This window comes from Bos mutus, chromosome 6 (genome assembly GCF_027580195.1).
Source record: "Bos mutus isolate GX-2022 chromosome 6, NWIPB_WYAK_1.1, whole genome shotgun sequence".
Classification (NCBI taxonomy): Eukaryota; Metazoa; Chordata; class Mammalia; order Artiodactyla; family Bovidae; genus Bos; species Bos mutus.
Genome location: NC_091622.1, coordinates 60,173,731 through 60,194,984, shown reverse-complemented (window position 1 = coordinate 60,194,984; position 21,254 = coordinate 60,173,731).

Here is a 21,254-nt window from a genome sequence, read left to right as displayed (position 1 = left end):
AACATATAGCATATGTACAGTGTACATACATGTTAAACATGTGTACATGTATGTTAAACATATAGCATAATATATGTTTCTTAGAGGGAAATAGAAAGACCTATGATAATGCATATCACTGAAACAAGGAATAGCCAGAAGAAAAAGTATGCATGAAGAGACTTGGAAGTACATGAGAGTATGGTGCTTTGGGAAAGTTGAAAGGAATTGGCCTGAGCAAAGAATAAGAAGAGGCATTTCACAAAAGGATGAGTACAAATGGCCAATAACGTAAATGGATAACACTCTGAAATATTACCAGGTGTTTTTTAAATGTTTTTTATTTTATATTGGAGTATAGGCAATTAATAATGTTGTGAGAGTTTCCGATGGACAATAAAGGGACTCAGCCGTACTTAGTCATGTACCTATTCTCCCTCAAACTCCCCTCCCATCCAGGTTGCCACACAGCATTAAGCAGAGTTCCCTGAGCTGTACATTAGGTTCTTATTGATTATCCATTTTAAATATAGCAGTGCATACATGTCCATCTCAAACTCCCTAACTATCCCTTCCCTCATCTTTCTCCCCCTGGTAACCAAAAGTTCTTTCTCTAAGTCTGTGAGTCTGTTTCTGTTTTATAAATAAGTTAATTTGTTTCATTTCTTTTTAGATTCCCCATATAAGGGATAGCATATGATGTCTCGCTCTGTCTAGCAGGTGTTTTTAAATGGGCATTTTACTTCCTCCCTTTCCCCTTCCTTCCCAGCATCTCAACAGCTCAGAGTTCCATACTGACAGCTTCAAGGAAGTGGTGGTGTGACTAGGCAGGCAGGTGGAGCCTCCAACAGCCTCATGATCCCTCTCACATGCCAGTTTGTCACAGGGCAGCACAATGCCTGTGTCCCAAAGGGGGCCTCAGAAATGGCAGAGTGGGGTGTCAGAACTGAAATCTCCTCCTGCATGGGAGTAAGGGACACCTTGACATCTTTTTGTCTGATCCATAGGGACTGATGACCAAAGACTAAGTAAAAATATAGCAATCTCATCCCAACAGATACTAGAGAGAAGTGGCATCCCCAGTCAGCTGCTGCTGCTGCTGCTAAGTCGCTTCAGTCGTGTCCGACTCTGTGCGACCCCATAGATGGCAGCCCACCAGGCTCCCCAGTCCCTGGGATTCTCCAGGCAAGAACACTGGAGTGGGTTGCCATTTCCTTCTCCAATGCATGAAAGTGAAAAGTGAAAGCGAAGTTGCTCAGTTGTGTCCGACTCCTAGCGACCCCATGGACTGCAGCCTACCAGGCTCCTCCATCCATGGGATTTTCCAGGCAAGAGTACTGGAGTGGGGTGCCATCGCCTTCTCCATCCGTCAGCTAGATACCCCCAAAACTCACGCCAGTACTCATACCTAACATCTTCACAGTTAGTCTCCTGGAGTTCAACTGTGATCCCAAGGAAAAGTGTGTGGATTAAGTTTCCATCTGCCCGGTGGAATGAGGCCCCAGAGACTGAGAAAATAGGCTGAGCACAGAGAAATAAAGAAGCAGTGCCTTCTGCACACCTGAACTGAGAAACGAGGGTCATAACATTTTTTAGAAATCAGTAATAATCACAGAAATACATATTATAATAAAATTCCACTTGCTTTGCCTATCAGATTGACAAATGCTAAATAGATTGATAGTTACTTTTGTCAGATTGTAGGGGACAGACATTCTCCCTGGTGAGAGAGTAAAACCAATATAAACACTGTTGACATACCCATTTTAGCACCACGGAACCATTGTAAGGAAATCACTGGACAGGCACTCAGTGCATAAAGAAGACTCATTTCAGTGTTGCATGGGATAGTGAATAATTGTGACATATCCAATAAAAGTAGAGTTATTAAGTAAATTATAATAAATTATTAAAGTGGGACAACACATAGCCATTAACATAATTGAGATAGTTCTCTACTTACTGACATATCCGATGCTTATAATATATAGTTAGAGAGAAAAGCAAATTTTCAAATAATATGTATATTATGATCAAATTCTTGAAACTATAGACTTTTGCTTGCATAGAAAAAAATCTGTGAGGATATGCACCAATGTGTTAACAATGACAATCTTTGACTGATGTGATTGTGAGTCATTTACATTTTGTTTCCATTTGACTTCTCTGTGTCTTCTAATTGTTTTGAAATGGATGTGAATTACTCATATTACTATTTTCTTAATGCTATTTTAAAAAAGAAAGTAGCTGAGGATGATGATCACGGATTAAAGATAAGGGTGAGAAGTGGAAAAGCACCCAGGGATCAGATCAAGAGATCAAAAACTGGCATTTGTTCTGTGTTATACATCACATAGATATTTTTTTTTTCAACATCTCAGTAAACAACATAACTATAAAAATGGCTGAGCCATTTCTCTCAACAGGCACTGAGAAACCTTGATAATTAATACTAGAGCCAATATCTTAACATTTTTATTATGGAAATGGTTGAATATAGATAATTTATTTTCCCTTGCCTACGTTGCCTAGGCAACAAAATATAGAGTGGCATGTCTTTAAGGTGATAATTATCTGCTCTCCATCCAGTACACCACAATTATTATTTGTACTTCTGATTCTCCTACTTTTATTCGGAGCCAGCCCAGTAGGGCCCCGTGGACTCCCAACGAAAAGGCAGTGATTTTTGAAGCAGCACCTGCTCCCCTGCTGGTCCTCTCCTCCCTGGAAAGAAGGTGCGTTACGCCTCCTCCAGGTGATTCAAATATGTCTCCTCCAGCTGCTGCGTCCAATCTGTACCCTTCTGTTGTAACTTGTCACATCCTTTTTCTTGGTTTAACATTTGCACTGGTTTCCTAGGGCTGCTGTAGCAAATTACCACAAATGTGGGGCCTTACAACAACGAGAATTTATTCTTTCACAATTCTGGAGGCCAGAAGCCCAAAATCAAGGTATCAGGAAGGCACTCTCCCTCTGAGGGCCTAGGCAAGACTCTGTTCTTGTCTCTACCTTCTTAGGGGTTCTTATTGTTCCTTGGTTGGTGACAGCACAACTGCAGCCTCTGCTTCATCTTCACTTGCCTTTCTCTCTCTCTCTCTCTCATTTATCTTAAATGAACATCTGTCAATGGATTTAAGACCCACCCTGAATCCAGCATGCTCTCACCAACACTTCACTGCCTCTGTGAATAACCTTTTTCCTAATAAGGCCATATTCACAGGTACTAAAGGGTAGGATTTGGACATACTTGGCAGGGGGGAGGGGGGCGCACAATGCAACATAGTGGGCTTCCAGATGGTGCTAGTGGTAAAAAAAAAAAACGTGCCAGCCAATGCAGAAGACGGAAGAGATGTGGGTTCGATTCCTGGGCCAGGAAGGTGCCCTGGAAGAGGGCATGGCAACCCACTCCAGTATTCTTGCCTGGAGAATCCCATTGTCAGAGGAGCCTGGTGGGCTACAGTCCATGGGGTCACAAACAGCTGGACATGGCTGTAGTGACTTAGCACACACATAGGCAATGCAATCCAGTACGATGTCACACCTATATATGCTCTTCTTTTTAGGTAAGGAGCTAACTATCATTACAGCTAACATTTATTGAGAACTTATTCAAGCATTATGCTTATCATTTTACCAGCATTATCTCAATTAAGTTACAAAAAAATTTTTCCCCCATCCCAATCCTCCAATCCCCATATACAACACAAACTCCAGTTTCCATTACTTTGCCTTCTGGTAAGGAGAGTTGCATTTCAAAATTCCTGCCAAGGAATAAAGCAACAGCTTTCACAGGTGAAAAAGAACGGCTGCTCCTGGACAATCGCCAGTGTGACCCGTTTGGCCACTTTCTGAAGCTGCGCAGCTAGACTTACACGTGATTCTAGTCCCAATGTGATCTGCAAAACTTAATACCTGATACTAGGCCGAAGAATTGGTGCTTTTGAACTGTGGTGTTGGAGAAGACTCTTGAGAGTCCCTTGGACTGCAAGGAGATCCAACCAGTCCATCCTAAAGAAATCAGTCCTGAATATTCTTTGGAAGGACTGATGCTGAACCTGAAACTCCAACACTTTGGTCACCTGATGCGAAGAGCTGACTGATTTCAAAAGACCCTGATGCTGGGAAAGATTTAGGGCAGGAGGAGAAGGGGACGACAGAGGATGAGGTGGCTGGATGGCATCACCAACTCAATGGACATGAATTTGAGTAAACTCCAGGAGTTGGTGATGGACAGGGAAGCCTGGTATGCTGCAGTCCATAGGGTCACAAAGAGAGGAACACGACTGAGTGATTGAACTGATTTGTTCACTTCTCTTGCAGGCAGTTCACTTCTCTTGTTCAACTGCAGGCAGTTCCGTCAAAAACAGTCAAAGGTAAGAGGTTAGCTGAGCATACCCAGTTTCTTCTTCCAGTGAACCAGTGAAGTTGCTCAGTTGAGTCCTACTCTTTGCGACCCATGGACTATAGCCTATCAGGCTTCTCCATCCACAGAATTTTTCAAGCAAGAATACTGGAATGGGTTGCCATTTGCTTCTCCAGGGGATCTTCCTGACCCAGGGATTGAACTCAGGTCTCCCGCATTACAGGCAGTCGCTTTACAGTCTGAGCCACCAGGGAAGCCCCAGTTTCTTCTTCCACACTGCCAATTAAACCAAGTCCTTCTTTTGCTGTGGGCAACAGTAAGAAGTGGCAAGAGAGGCCAAGGCTGTGATAGTAGGAATTTCTCTCCACAAGGAAACAGAAGGAATGGAAAATAAATTCCCTTACAAAGAGTGTGCTGAGTGATTTAGTGGATGGACATCTTCAGTAGCATCCAAATAATAAACACATCAGTCTTCCTCTTTTTTTACCTTCTTATTTTCCACAATGGCTCAGAGGTAAAGAATCTGCCTGCAATGCAGGAGATGCAGGTTTGATTCCTGTAGGGAAGATTCCCCTGGAGAAGGAAATGGCAACCCACTCCAGTATTCTTGCCTGTAGAATCCCATAGACAGAGGAGCCTGGAGGGCTCCATAATGTCCGTAAGGTTGCAAGAGTCGGACATGATTGAGTGACTAAGGACACACGCACCCAATAGCTGATTAACAATGTTGTGATAGTTTCTAGTGAACAGTGAAGGAATTCAGCTGTACATATACATGTATTCATTCTCCCCCAAACTCCCCTCCCATCCAGGCTGCCACATAACATTGAGTAGAGTTTCCTGTGCTATACAGTAGGTCCTTGTTGGTTATCCACTTTAAATATAACAGTGTGTACATTCCAAACTCCCTAACTATCCCTTCCTCCAACCCTGCCCTCCACAACCATAAGCTCTTTCTCTGTCTGTGAGCCTATTTCTGTTTTGTAAATAAGTTCATTGGTATCATTTCTTTTTAGGTTCCGAATATAAAGGATATATGATGTTTCTCTTTCTCAATACAACAGTCTTCTGGTGTTCCTAACCCTCATACCTTGCAGCAATTTGGACGTCAGTAACTCTAGTGTCTTCCATTTTTCCCAGTTCTCCTGTGACTACATCCATTTCTGTTTTTCTCCATTTTTATTTGCCTGTCACTCTCATTCCCTCACACTCCAAGAGCTCTCCAGACAAAGAGGTTTATGGCAGCCCATGGTGATGGACTTTACATCCCAAAAGAATCATTTATTTTTAGCTCCAAGCTAAAAAATTTCAGGAAAGGGCTGAAATTGGTCCAGATTGGATCACATGTCTATTTTGGACCAGACACTGGGGCCAAGAGGTTGTGTGTCAACCCCTGTGTTCAAAGGGATAAAGTCTACTACAGAACGAAGTTAAGGATGCTGGGCCTCACTAGAAACACAGAGGAATTCCAACATCCTAACTCTAATTTAACTCTTTTACCCCAGTGGCCACTCTGTCCATAAACTTTATTAAAAGCTGAAACTCCTGTGATGTTATAGTGAGAAAATCTCTTTAGCATTTTTCACATTGTGACTTTGGTAGGGGGGCAGTGATTGTTTTTAAGGATTTGTTTCAATTGAGTGATTAGTGAAAAATTAATATGCTTTCATATCAAAGAATATTAATCATTTTTATTCAGATCAATCTTGAAATTTTTTATTCTTAAAATTTTCATTGAGTAAAATTAAAAACTTTAGGGAAGAATTCAAATGTCTAAAGAACTTGGTATGAAGGGGAGAATAAACTGTTTAACCTCTGTTTAACCTTCTCTAGAATGTTTATTTAAACATTCTGCCAATGTTGATATGATTCACCCAAGAATGTAACTCAGGTTATGTACGGTTAGATATAATTTATTTACAGATCTGCAGAATTTTGGTTATATCTATAACAAACTTTCAGAAAATAAACTGAATGTGCAACTGCTTTAATCATATAGGGTCAACATGTAAAAGTAAGAACAAAACTGATACAATTCCAAACTCTTAACTTTATTTTTCAAGCTCAGAGATTTGACCAGTAGCCAAACAAAGAGATATCAGAACAAATAACACAAGCCTAGTGTCTCATATCAAAATCTCACCCATTTCTCTAACTTTAATATCAATAATCTATTCTATCAAAATCAAACCAACCAAAAAAAAATTTTTGGGGGTGGGGGGAGGGAGGCTCAAGAAAAAGAGGATATATACATACTTATGGCTTATTCATGTTGTTGTAGAGCAGAAACCAACACAACATTGTCAAGCAATTATCCTCCAATTTAAAAAAATTAATAAGTAATAAAATAAAACTTTCTCTTTCCCGAGGGGGAGATAAAACATTTTCTTTTGCAAAATCTACAATCTTCTTTTATGAAGTGTTAACAGAACTAAAATTTTAGGACTCCTTATCTTTCCCAGCATATGGGTTTTAAAACCTCAAATACTTTTTTGTACTTTTTTTTCCCAAAGTACAAGGACTCAGTCCCACAAGGAATTAGAACAGGTAAAAATGTACTCTAAAATTCAGTCAAAGAAAGAAATGAACTATCAAATGGCTCCCCTGTAAGATAGCTTCAGATGTTCAGTTTAGAGTTATTTCAGAGATGCTGAGTAAATGCTGATTTGATTCTAAACCAAACGCTGGGAGTTCCCTGGTAGTCAGTGGTTAAGAATTCATACTCCCACTGCAGTGAGCACGGGTTTGACCCCTGGTTGTCCCAGGGAACTAAGATCCCACGTGCCCCGCAGCACTTCCAATAAATAAATAAGTAAAAAAACAAAGTAAAATAATAGAAAATCCTTCTTTCTTTTTTTCAAAAAATGTGCTGGGGGCTCCCCAGTTGATCTCCAGAGTCCTCCATAGCACTCTAACTAGACCCTTTCTTGAACTCTTCCCATGCATGCTCTGCTCTCGCTTTGCAGGCCGCCTATCTGCCAGGGGAAACTCTGCCTATCAGTCTAAAAGGCCTGGGTGGGGTTTCACCACAACTGAGCTAGACTGCTTCTATGGGTCCTTCAGAAGAGAAGATAGATGAATCGAACAGTTGAAACATAACAGGAAAGCAGTTTCTCCAGGTTCCTGTACCAGGAAATAGCTTCTAGTGCCAGGACTCTAACTCCAATGCCAAGACCACAATCATATGGAGGTTGACATTCTGTATTTAATTCCACTGCTACTAAAGAAATAATGCTTTGCAAAAAGCCATGATGTCTACAGGGCATCCTGTTCGGCATAGAGCCTTGAGCAAACACAGAAACCTTTGTTCCTGCTTCTATCAAATGGTGGACAAAGACTACCAGTCTTAATTCTCTTCCCCTTCTCATCTTCTCAATAAATCCTTTTTTAAAAAATGGGAAATTAAAAGTAATACTTTAGAACATTGGAACCACTGCACCAGACTAGAGGGCAAGCCATTCAGGCCAATATTTTGGTTTTTTAAGAGTGAAGATTGACTATTTTAAGGAATAGTGTTGTTGCCTTTCACGATCTAAGCCCAAAAACTGTTGCTAGGTCTCAAATATCTCTAATTGCCCTTAATTATAGCCTACAAATTTTCGTAGACCTAATTCAGGCATATAACACTTACACGTTTGACCCAGACAGATTATCATGGATCACACATAGTCATCAGGCAGCATTCAAAGAGCTAACTCCTGAAGTTTCTGCTTCTTTTACTTCCTCCTCTTCAATTCTCCTTGAACATCCTTCAACTTTTTTTTTTTTTTTTGGCTTAACCTTTTCTTGGACTGATGATGGCCTCTTCTGGTTTCTAATCCAAAGTTCTATTTCTTGCTTCGGAAACACTTATGTCCCTCAGACAGTTCTTTATCACAAACTTGATGTTGGGAGCCATGTTATATATTTACATCACCACTTCACCCAGGCAAGTCACACAGAGTATGACTGCCTACCTTCAACACATACTCTTTGGTGGGTAAGGCATTCCCCATGGTAGGTGCCCCTCCCCTTTATACTGTAGCGCTTTTCCTTATTCACAGCAAACCAAGCATCTAAGCCTATAGTTTCCAATGTGCATATTAGAATCAAGGGAGACATTTTAAAGACCTACTTATACCTGTGTCTTACCCCCAGAGTCTAGCTTAATGAATGGAGGTTGCAACAGGGATTCTTCAAAGGTTCCAAAGTTGAGAATTCTTAGATTTGGAGCATACATATCAGTTCAAGGTAACTTAACCTTCTCCACATTTGTCTTTACTGACTGAAAAATTTAAATCTTTTTAGTATGACTTCTTACAGAATTCTTCTATCATCTGGATTATTTTAACTGCTGCTCTCAAGTCACTAAAGTTTGTGATGTTAATTTGGACAGGTGAAAAGAATAATTGATACCACCTGCAAGTCACAGCAGCTAGAAGCCAAGCGGATGGAAGCAATCATATTGTAAGCTTCTCAAAGAAAGGGACATGCCTTATCCATCTTTGTATTTCCACAGCATCCACCATGGTACTTTGATCAAAGTACAAGCCTAATACACATTTAGGAGGGAAAGCAGGATTACCTGTATGTAGGATCTGCTTCCAATTTTTGAAATATCTGTAATGTGTATGATGTGCGTGTAGTTGGAAAACACATCATTTGGTGGGGAGCAACCAGAATTTTTTCAACTGGCTCACTTTTTTAGCAGATATATTGGGGTATAAATCACATACCATACAACTGACCCTTTTAAAGTGTACAATTCAATGATTTCTTGTATATTCAGAAGGTTATGTAACTAACACCGCAATCAATTTTAAAACATTCATCACCTTCAAAACAAACCCCAGCCCTATTAGCAGCCATTCCCCTTTCCTCTCCAATCCCTTCCCCTCAGACCTAGGCAACCACTAATACACTTTATGTCTCTATAGATTTTCCTATTCTGGACATGCATATAAATGGAATCAGACAATACTTGGTTTTACATGTCAAGCTTTTTTCACTTCATATAATGCTTCCAAGTTTCATTCATGTTGCAGCATGTACCAGCACACCATTTATTTTTATTGCTACATAATATTCTGTTGTATGAATATGAAGTATTTTATTTATCCATTCATCAGCTGATGGCATTTTTATTTTCACTATTGGCTATTACGAATAATGCTGGTATGAACATTTATTTTTGTATGGACCTACATTTTTACTTCTCTTGGGTGCACACACAGGAGAATTGCTGGGTCACATGGTAACTCTACATTTAACCTTTTGAGAAACTGCAAAATTGTTTTTCAAATTGGCTGCACCATTTCACATGGCCACAGTCTATGTGTCCCTCCTCCTCCCCTCCATTCAAGCAGTTAGACCTTTCTTCTCCCATTGCTTCAGGGGAAGGATGTGACCAGCAGAAAGAAAAACCAAAGGAGTGTTCCTGACTTTCATTTGCAAAAGCATACACGCTTAGGGACCAGTAAAGACCAGCAGGGCAGAAAAAAGGATGAGACAGAGGACTTCCGTCACTCCACTCCACCCCATCCTCAACACGAAGAAGTTTCCTCCAGGATGACACCACCCTTATGGCAGAAAGAGGAACTAAAGAGCCTCTTGATGAAGGTGAGAGAGGAGAGTGAAAACGCTGGCTTAAAACTCAACTCAAAAAAATGAAGATCATGGCATCCGGTCCCATCACTTCATGGCTAATAGATGAGGAAACAATGGAAACAGTGACAAACTTTATTTTCTTGGGCTCCAGAATCACTGCAGATGGTGACTGCAGCCATGAAATTAAAAGACATTTGCTCCTTGGAAGAAAAGTTATGGCAAACCTAGACAGCATATTAAAAAGAAGAGACATTACTTTACCAACAAAGGTCCGTATAGTCAAAGCTGTGGTTTTTCCAGTAGTCATGTATGGATGTGAGAGTTAGACCATAAAGAAAACTGCTGCTGCTGCTGCTGCTAAGTCGCTTCAGTCGTGTCCGACTCTGTGCGACCCCATAGACGGCAGCCCACCAGGCTCCCCCGTCCCTGGGATTCTCCAGGCAAGAACCCTGGAGTGGGTTGCCATTTCCTTCTCCAATGCATGAAAGTGAAAAGTGAAAGTGAAGTTGCTCAGTCGTGTCCAACTCTTAGTGACCCCATGGACTGCAGCCCACCAGGCTCCTCCATCCATGGGATTTTCCAGGCAAGAAAGAAAACTGAGCACTTAAGAATTGATGCTTTTGAACTGTGGTATTGGAGAAGACTCTTGAGAGTCCCTTGGACAGCAAGGAGATCAAACCAGTAAATCCTGAAGGAAATCAGTCCTGAATATTCATTGGAAGGACTGATGCTGAAGCTGAAGCTCCAATACTTTGGCCACCTAATGAGAAGAGGTAACTCACTGGAAAAGACCCTGATGCTGGGAAAGATTGAGGGCAGGAGGAAAAGGGGACGACAGAGGATGAGATGGTTGGATGGCATGACCGACTCAATGAACATGAGTTTGAGCAAGCTCCAGGAGTTGGTGATGGACAGGGAAAATACCAGAGTCAGTTGCCGTTTCCTTCTCCAGGAGATCTTCCTGACCCAGGGATCAAACTCAGGTCTCCTGCATTGCAGGCAGATTCTTTACCATCTGATGAGAGAACCCCAAACTGAGCAAGACTCAGTTTCCAACAGTGTTGCAAAATACAAGTTCAAAGTTAAAATTCAGTTGAGTTTGGATAAAGTGAAGAAAATTGTGTTTTTTAGTTAAACACTGAGATGAGTGGGCTTCCCAGGTGGCACTAGTGGTAAAGAATCTGCCTGACAATGCAGGACATATAATAGATGTGGGTTTGACCCCTGGGTCAGGAAGATCCCCTGGACAGGGAATGGCAACCTACTCTAGTATTCTTGCCTGGAGAATCCCATGGACAAAAGAACCTGGCGGGCTATAGTCTATAAGGTCGCAGAGTCGGACACAACTGAAGTGACTTAGCACACACACACACTGAGATGAGTACCCACCACATAAGATTGAAAGAAAGATTGAAAAGTCAATGTCCAATAAATATATGAAACAACTCACTGCTGACAACAGCCTGTGCAGCCAGGGTGTGGAACAGAAGGAATTCCTCTGTTCTGCTGGTAATGATCAATGGGAACTACCACTCTGGAGAGCAGCTCAGCAGGAGTTAGTCAAATTGCACCCTGTAACCCAGCAATTGCTTTCCTCTGTTTGTAACCAAGAAATCTCTTGCAAAGGTGTGCCAAAAGAGATGAAAAAAAAAAAAACGCTCACCATAACATTGTAATGGCTAAAACAAAAATTTACAGACAGGCTAAAAGTCCATCAACAGGAGACTAGATGAATGAATCATGCCATGTGGACTCAAAGGAATACTATACAGTCCTTTTCCCCCAAATGTGATTCCTCACCAGTCTCACTGGCTCCACCTGAGAATTCCAGACCAACCCAACCAGTATCTGTATTTTAACAAGATCCCCTGGTGACTATTGTGCTTATTAAAGTGTGAGAAGTGCTGTTCTAGGCAGCTAAATGAATGAACTAGGGCTGTTTGTGCCAGCCTGGATAACTCTTCAAAACATAATATTCAGAGAAAAATATATGCAAGTTGCCAACATGTAGCATAGTATGATGCCATTTAAATGAACTATGAAAACATAAGTGGTAATGCTATATATTCATATATACTAGACATTAGGGCATGCAGAAAATTTTATAAACACCAAATCCTGGATGCTGGTTACCTCTGGAGGGAAAAGGAGAGGATCAGGAAGCTACAGAGGAGATGGCTTCAACTGCAATTATAATGATGACTTGTTCTTAAGCTCCTTGGCAAGTACCCTTGAGTTTCTTTCATCTATTTTTACAGGTCCCAAATTTTCATTTGAATAAGAAGCTTTATAAAGATAGTATTTATATCTGAGTGGGTCATCTTTATTTTTTTCCAAATATTTACAATGATTATGCATTGCTTATATGGTCTAAAAGTCTATATTGAAAGTAATGTTGAATTCTTTATTTTTTATGAACTAAGCATCTTTTTACTTCAAACATCAAGCGAATTGTCAGTCTTATTGCTTTCTAGCCACTTCCTCCAATCTCCTACATCACACCTTACTTTAAGACACAGATTGAGGTTCAGGAGTCCCTGATACCCAAAGATCTACCCATAGTGGTGGCTGACACATTGGGAGGGAAGGGGATTCTGAATTGGAACTCTGGTGGTGGTTCTGCCTTTGTCACCGAAGCAGTATGGAATCTGGAAAAACATTTCATTTCTCGGGGCCTTTCTTTTCTTTAAAGTGGAGAGAATAATCATGCCTGGTTTATCATACAGAAGAAAAAAGGAGCAGGAAAATAGTTTGGAGCTTTACAATGCTTTGGGAAAGTCAAGTTCTTCCTCAGCTCCTCAACTCCATGTATTAGTCACCAGTCTGGGACTGCCTGGAGATCACCATAGCAATTCCTTCCAAGAGGGCTTCTAGCCTTCATTCCATGCCTGGTTGGTGGGGTAGTCTATGGGCTTGCTCCCCAAATTTTCCTGGTTTCCCTCCTTTCTGGGCACGTGGTAGGACTGCACTTGCCTGCCTTCTTGGAATTGGATATGGTCACATGGCTTGGTGTCTCCAGTAAACTTGGAGCACAAGTGATATGTGTCCCTTCCAAGAAAAAAAACTTCAGAGTGGTTTGGAGGCTCACCATCTCACTTTCCAACTACAGGGTGATGTGGAAGCACCTCATGGTGTGGCCTCAGAGCTCCTGCACCTCTGACTGACTAAGATGAGCAGATATACACACACCTAGAGTAGATTTGTAGCATGGGTGAAAAATAAACTTGTAACGGTAGGGACCTGAGATTTGGAGACTAAGTTTAGCCTGACAGATGTGATAGCTAAGGGGAAGTGCTGAATAACACAGGGAACTCAACGCAGTACTCTGTGACAACCTGGAGGGCTGGGATGGGGTGGGAGAGTGGAAGGGGGTTCAAGAAGAAAGGGTCATATGCATTCTTGTAGCTGATTCATGTTGCTGTATGGCCAAAGTCAATAATATTGTAGAGCAATTATCCTCCAATCAAAAATAAATTTTTAAAAAAGAACCTAATAAATGGGAGAAAAAAAAAAAAAGAATGGATGACCATGATACAAGTCTTCATCAGAAATAGAAGTAACAGGGGTGTAACAGGATGTGGATTCATGATTCCCCTTCAGTTACTCCTTCTATGACTCAATAGAGCCTTTCTTTTGCATTTAAGACCAGGACAACAATTTTCAGGCTCTTTTCGACCCTTGCAAAGAAGTGCTCCCATCTCTTTCAGAGAGGGTTTTACACCCAGTAATAAATGGCCAGGTCAAGGATTGGTATGACAGCTATTAAAGCTGTTTGCCAAATATTTCTTGTTTTCTTTCCTTTCCAGGAATATGGTAAGATTGTACCTCTTATTCCTCTTGGCATTGGGTGGGGTCATGTAACTAATGTGGGGCAATGAGTTGTGACCAATTAGTTACCAGTGTAAAACCCTCCAGTTTTTCCCTCTGGTCTGGTGACCCACAGTGTTAGAGATGGCAGCTGCTCCATCAACAGGAGATTCTAGGTATGATGAGTCAAGCCCTCTTGCCCAGCCCAAATTGGACATTTAATATTACGTGAAAAGTTGTTTTAAGCCACTGAGATTGTGGACTTGTTTGTTCGAAAAGCGTAACCTAGCCTTTTCTGCTTGATACAGAGAGAAATCCTAAGATAAAGTTACTGCTTCCTTTGAAATGATCACAACCATCATGACTCGCAAATGAAGTTATGCATTCCTCTCCATAAACCAGTCAACTGAGCAAAAGACGAAACAGAAATGGAGCAAGTCCTCCGAAGCTTTATTAACGGAACTGTAGTCCTCTGAGGGTGGAACCCACCTCCCCACCCATGTTCCTTCTGCAAGCTTTAGGTCTCTTCCTCAGGTACCATCTCACCTGTGGCTTGATCACAGGGGCATCTCTGAAGCTGGGAAAACAGAGATCTAGAAAGGATGTTCCTCTTCCTCCAGCTTCCAGTTCCAAGGTTGAGTTCCCAGACGTGAGTTAGCAAGTGAATTTTTCTTATTATTTTATTATTATTATTGAGATAGAGTTGACATTTAGCATATTAGTTCCGGGTATATACAACATCATGATTTGATATGTGTGTTAATCTCTCAGTTGTTTCTGACTCTTTGCGACCCCATGGACTATAGCCCACCAGGCTCTTTGGTCCATAGAATTCTCCAGGCAAGAACATTGGAGTGGGTTGCCATTTCCTTCTGCAATGATTTGATATATGTATATACTATGAAGTGGTCACCATAATAAGTTCAATTAACATCTATTCCCAAGCATAGTTACAATTCTATGTGTGTGATAAAAACTTTTAAGACTTACTCTCTTAGCAACATGCAGTATAATATAGTCAACTGTAGCCATCATGCTGTATATTACATCCCCATGACTTACTTATTTTAACTTACTTATTTTATAACTGGCAGTTTTTACCTTTTGATGCCCTTCACCCATTTTGCTCACCCTTTATCCCTGACTGGCAACCACCTATCTGTTCTCTGTATCTATCAGGTGGGTTTTTTTTATATTTGTTATGTTTTTTTAGATTCTACATGTAAGACTATTCAGTATTTGTCTTTATCTGACTATTTAACTTAGCATATTGCCTTCAAGGTCCTTCCCTGTTGGATTCCCCTTTTTATGGCTGAATAAATATCCCTTGTCTATATCTACCACACCTTCTTTATTCATTCATCCTTTAATGGCCACTCGGGGTGTGTCCACGTCTTGGCTATTATAAACAATGCTTCAGTGAACACAGAGGTGGATATATCTTTTCGAGTTGGGTTTTTGTTTTCTTTGGATAAATACCTAGAAGTGGAATCGTTGGATCATACAGTTGTTCTATATTTAATTTTTTGAGGAATCACCGTACCGTTTTCCCTGGTGGCTATACCAATTTACATTCCCACAACAGTGCATAAGGGTTCCTCTTTCTCCACAGCAAATGAATATTTAAGGTCTGTTAGTGCTCATGAGCGGAGAAGGCAATGACAACCCACTCCAGTACTCTTGCCTGGAAAATCCCATGGATGGAGGAGCCTGGTAGGCTGCAGTCCCTGGGGTCACTAGGAGTCAGACACGACTGAGCGATTTCACTTTCACTTTTCACTTTCATGCATTGGAGAAGGAAATGGCAACCCACTCCAGTGTTCTTGCCTGGAGAATCACAGCGATGGGGGAGTCTGTTGGGCTTCCATCTATGGGGTCGCACAGAGTCGGACACGACTGAAGCGACTTAGCAGCAGCAGCAGCAGTGCTCATGAGCTTTTCTGATCTTTTTCAGAGTATTTACGACTTACTCATTATTCCATACTTACGTGTTTTCTTATAAAGGTGTTTGTTCTTCTGATAAAAAGGGAAAAAAAACGCCTAATGGAGTCAGGTGATCTGCTGCAGGTGAATAACTATTATAACTTTCACCTTGGAATCCCCTTAACAGACCTTTTTTTAGTTGCCTTGTGCAAAGTACTTTATTTCAAGTGCTTGGAAGAATACCTGAAGGATTACTCATCCCATCAACTAAGGCTTTCAACTCAACCTGAAACGCTTTTACCTCAGCCTTTATTTGGTTTTGTTTCTGAGACAACATCTCTGGAACTGTTGATTCATTGCCAAGCACATTCAAACTTTACTGATCCATGAATTTTTAAAAAATTTATTTATAAATGTTTTCATCTGATTAAGGAGATAAAGAATGTTAATCACCAAAGAATATCCATCTGTAGCAAGAGAAATATTCTGAAGTTGATGTTCAGATGTTGACACAAGAAGTAAAGGAAATGCTTTACAGATTTTTAGAAACATAACTGAATAGCTACATTGAGAGAAAAGAGGGGCCCCTCCAGATGAGGCTGTGGTGGGTACACTCAGTTGTCAGAAGAAGCTAGGCTACTGTAAAGTACTTGAGATCTGGAATTCAAGTAGATTCATGGTTCTTTCTTCTGCCTTCCCTCCCTCCTTCAGCAAGGTTACTCCACTCAACCTCCTAGTCCCCTGCTAAATGTTGTTCCCTCAGCAAACCAGCCCTGAATCCTAATAGGCAGGCCCTTCATACAGTCTCTTATAGAGCTCTGTATACATCCATCCTAACCACATAATGACCACTAAACAAGCATTCTATAACTGTTCATTAAGTCTCCTCCATTTCATTATAAGCTCTGTGACAGCAGTGATCACCTATGTATTGTTTGAAACTATTCCAGTACCAACTTAACAACTCAACAAATATTCATCAAGTGTCTTTCATGTGCCAGGTACTGTACTAGTTGCTTGAGATGCTTGGTGAACAAAACAAAGATTCCTGACCTGATGAAACTTACATTCAAGAGCAAGAAATCAAACAAAAGATGATTAACATAATAAAGTATATGATATATTAAAAGATGAAAAGCACCATAGAAAAAAGAGCAAGGTCAGGAAGGGAAGCTGCTTGCAGTGTTAAATAGGGTGGTCAGTCTATTGAGAAGGTGGGATTTGAGCAGGACTTGGAGGAGGGAAGGAAGTTGGCCAAGTGGATACCTGGTTAAGAGTGTTCCTGGCCCATTGTTGAGTAGAGTACATTCTTTAAGCAGGGTGGTGCCTGCTTTGTTCTAAGAACACCAAAAGGCCAGTGGGACTGGAATGGAGAAAGCAAAAGGGACTTTTGCTTGGTGGTCCAGTGGCTAAGACCCCAAGCTCCCCATGCAGGAGGCCCAGGTTTGATCCCTGGTCAGGGAACCAGATCCCACATGCCACAACTAAGATTTTGCATGCTGCATCTACAGATCTCTTGTGCCGCAAAAAGACCCAGCCAACCAAGACCCGATGCAGACAAATAAATAAAAGTAAACATTTATTTCTTTAAAAAAGAGAGAAAGCAAGAGAGCCAAAGGTAAGGCCAGAGATGCTCAGTAAATGTTTGTCAAGAAAATGAATGAAAAAGCAAACACTTGTTTTTAAAACGTGCTTCACAAGGTTTTCACGTGCTTTACAGGATTTTTACATGCTTTGCATATTTTCCTATAGGTGAGAAAAGTCTCTAGACTCATCGAGTCCACAAAATGTAATCTCACGTCTATGCAGACTCAAGAAGGCACCGTGTCCTTCTATTGCCAAAGAGGAAACATCTGGCTGTGTCAAGAGACGGCCCTGCATCCTCTCAACCTTAAGTCCCTGAGGCTGGATTCACACAGCAGAGTCTGAAGTTGAGCAGATAAAGTTGATTCTGTGGCTCCACTCAGAAGGATGTGGTGCTGACAGGCCACTCCACCTTCAAGGCTGACGTGATGGGAACCAAAGTGAGACAGAGAAACCACAAAGCATTCAAAGAGGCCGAGAAGTTTATCTCACTCAGCACGTTGAATAGATGGAGGTAGAAAGGAAAATGGGCTCTTTGTGAACAAATGGCTTCTCCTCACTGAATATCCCTCTCTGAAAAGGTTCTGAAATCCACATACATTAATGGGATATATCAGTGGTTTCCAAGCACTTCTGCAGGAACTGTTGTGGAGGAGCCTGACTCGCTCTCTCAGAATCTCCTGGGAAGTTTCATCACAGTATGGATCCTGGGAGACTATCTTTGGAAGATCTGAATCAGTGGGTCCAGGTGGAGTCAGGAATTACTACATTTAAGAGCTTCGTAAGATATTATCGTGGGCTTCCCAGGTTGCACTGGTGGTAAAGAATCCTCCTGCCAAGCAAGAGATGCAAGTTCGATCCCTGGGTCAGGAAGATTCCCTGAAGACGGAAATGGCAACCCACTCCAGTGTTCTTGCCTGGAGAATCCCAGGGATGGGGGAGCCTGGTGGGCTGCCATCTCTGGGGTTGCAGAGTCGGACATGACTGAAGCGACTTAGCAGCAGCAGCAGTAAGATATTATCGTGGGCTTCCCAGGTGGCACTGGTGGTAAAGAATCCTCCTGCCAAGCAGGAGATGCAGGTTCGATCCCTGGGTCAGGAAGATTCCCTGGAGAAGGAAATGGCAACCCACTCCAGTATTTTTGACTGGGAAATTCCATGGACAGAGGAGTCTGGTGGGTTACAGTTCATGGGGTCACAAAGAATTGGACACAACTGAGCACTTAGCAGCAAGAAATTATCATGAATAGCCATGACTGAGCAACACTGCTGTAGTGTTCTGATCATGGATCTTCATTTGGCCAGAAAACAACTCTTGCTAATGGTATAGGCATCTAGTGGTGGAATTGCAGGCATCTGTGATCAAAAGAAGTCATTATGTTGAGGTAATAGGCATGAGAAGGCTGCTAGAATTTCTGTAATCACAGGCCTGAAAGTCCATCTTCACTAAGCAAATGTCTCAAGGGACAGCAATGGCAGAATCCATCCTCTTCCCACGTGACTCCTCACCCCTGCCAACAAGTTTTCCAGTGAGGTTATGGGTTTAAAAGCAGTTGAAGATTTTTGTGCTTATTGATAAAATTTTAACAGGAGAAATGGGAAGTTTGGGAATCTTAGAATTTCTACAAATATTCTAGTAAGAGGTGGTGAGGAAGATGGGCCAGGGCACCAGTCACCAAGATGGCCCTCAAGGATTTGTAGCTGCTTGGGTAGTCTCATTTCCCTGTGCTAGGGTTAATCCATGGAGAAGGCAATGGCACCCCACTCCAGTACTCTTGCCTGGAGAATCCCATGGACGGAGGAGCCTGGTGGGCTGCTGTCTTATGGGATTGCACAGAGTCGGACACGACTGAGTGACTTCACTTTCACTTTTCACTTTCATGCGTTGGAGAAGGAAATGGCAACCCACTCCAGTGTTCTTGTCTGGAGAATCCCAGGGACGGGGGAGCCTGGTGGTCTGCCGTCTATGGGGTTGCACAGAGTCGGACACGACTGAATCGACTTAGCAGCAGCAGGGTTAATCCATGTGGACAATAACATACAGCAGCAGTGATGGTATATTACTTCTACACTTAGGTTATTTAAAAAAACAACCCTGTGGCTTTCATCTTGGACTCTCTTTCTCCCCAGCTCTCTCACTCTGGGGGAAGCCAGCTGCCATATTGTCAGGATACTCAGGCATCCTATGGAAAGGGCCATGTTATGAGGAACTGAGAGTCCAGCCAATAGCTGATGAGGAAGTGGGGCCTGCCGATGAGGTGAATGAAGGGAGAAGTGGATCCTCCAGCCCCTGTCAAGCTTTCGGGTGACTAAAGCCCCGGTCAACAGTTTGAGTGCAACCTCATGAATCACTCAGAGCCAGAACTACCCAGCTAACTCACCTCTGGCTTCTTGACCCTCAGAAACCATGTGAAATAATGTTTGTTGTTTTAAGCTACAAAGTTTTGGAATAATTGTTATATAGCAGTAGATAATATTATACAACAATGATTTTACAGCTCATCAGAAAATTATTCATGTAATCCCAACTTAGACTTTTTTCTAATTAAATCAATCATATAGCATTTCAATAAACTTTTATTGGAAGTATAATATATATATGTAAAAAAAAGTATACAAATCCTAAAAGAATGCATTCCTTTATGGAGATGCAGTTTTGATCCCTGGGTCAGGAAGATCCCCTGGAGGAGGGCATGGCAACCCACTCCAGTATTCTTGCCTGGAGAATCCCACAGACAGAGGAGCCTGGTGGACTATAATCCAGGAGGTCACAAAGAGTCAGACACGACTGAAGCGATTTAGCACAATGCATGCATATCAGAAAATAAAATATTACCAGACCCCAGAAGCCTCTTCAGACCCTCTTCCAGTTACATAGTCACCTTAAAGGTAACAGCATAGCACACGGAATAGTTTTGCCTGTTTTTGAACTTTATATGAATGAATTCATACAATATATACATTTTTGTCTGTCTTCTTGAGCTTACCATGTTAATGAGATTCATCCACGTTGTTTTGTGTATTGAAAGTATTTGTTGAATTGGCGTATTGATTCACAAGAGTTAGTTATATATTCTGGATACTAATCCTCTGTCAGATATATAAAATACAGGATGTCTTCTCTCATGTTATGGTTCTTACATTCTCTTAATGGGATCCTCTAATGAAAGAAGTTCTTAGATTGAAGTAGTCCAATTATCACACAATTTGTGGTTTGTGCTTTTTGTGCCTTGTCTGAGAAATACTTGCCTACACAAATACTTGCCTACATAATTTTCTTCTGTGTGAATATCCAGTTGATTCAGCACTCTTTATTAAAGACAATTCTTCCCTGGTGGCCCAGTTAGTAAAGAATCTGCCTGCAATCCAGGAGACCCAGGTTTGACCCCTGGGACAGGAAGATCCTCCAGTATTCTTGCCTGGGAAATCCTGTGGACAGAAAAGCCTGATGGGCTACAGTCCATGGAATCGAAAAAGGGTTGGACACGACTTAGCAACTAAACCTCCATAGGGCATTGGAAGAACAACAAAAAAGAAAACTTGTATTTTATTGTCCCTTTGGCATAAATCTAGTGACTTTATAAGGTCTGTTTCTAAACTGTCTATTCTGTTCCAGTCTCTGTCTACTCATATCATCACTGTCTTAGTGATGGTAAGTCTTGATACCTGGTACAATCTCCTTCAGGATTGCCTTGACCACCTTAGTTTTTTGTACTTCCATATAAATTAGAATCATCAATTTCCTAGACACAAAATCTGCAAAAATTTTGGGGGGATTACATCTAATCTATAGATCATTTTAGGGAAAATGGATGTTTGTCAAATACAAAGCCCATCAATTCACAAATATGGTGTGTTTCTCCATTTGTGTCAGTCTTATTTATTTTAGCAATAGTACTAGTTTCCAGTCACTAGCACTTTGTTAATTTTTTTCTTTTTATTTTGAAATAATTTTAGACTTATAAAAGTTACAAAGATAGCACAGAGCTCCCACACACCCATCACTCAGCTTT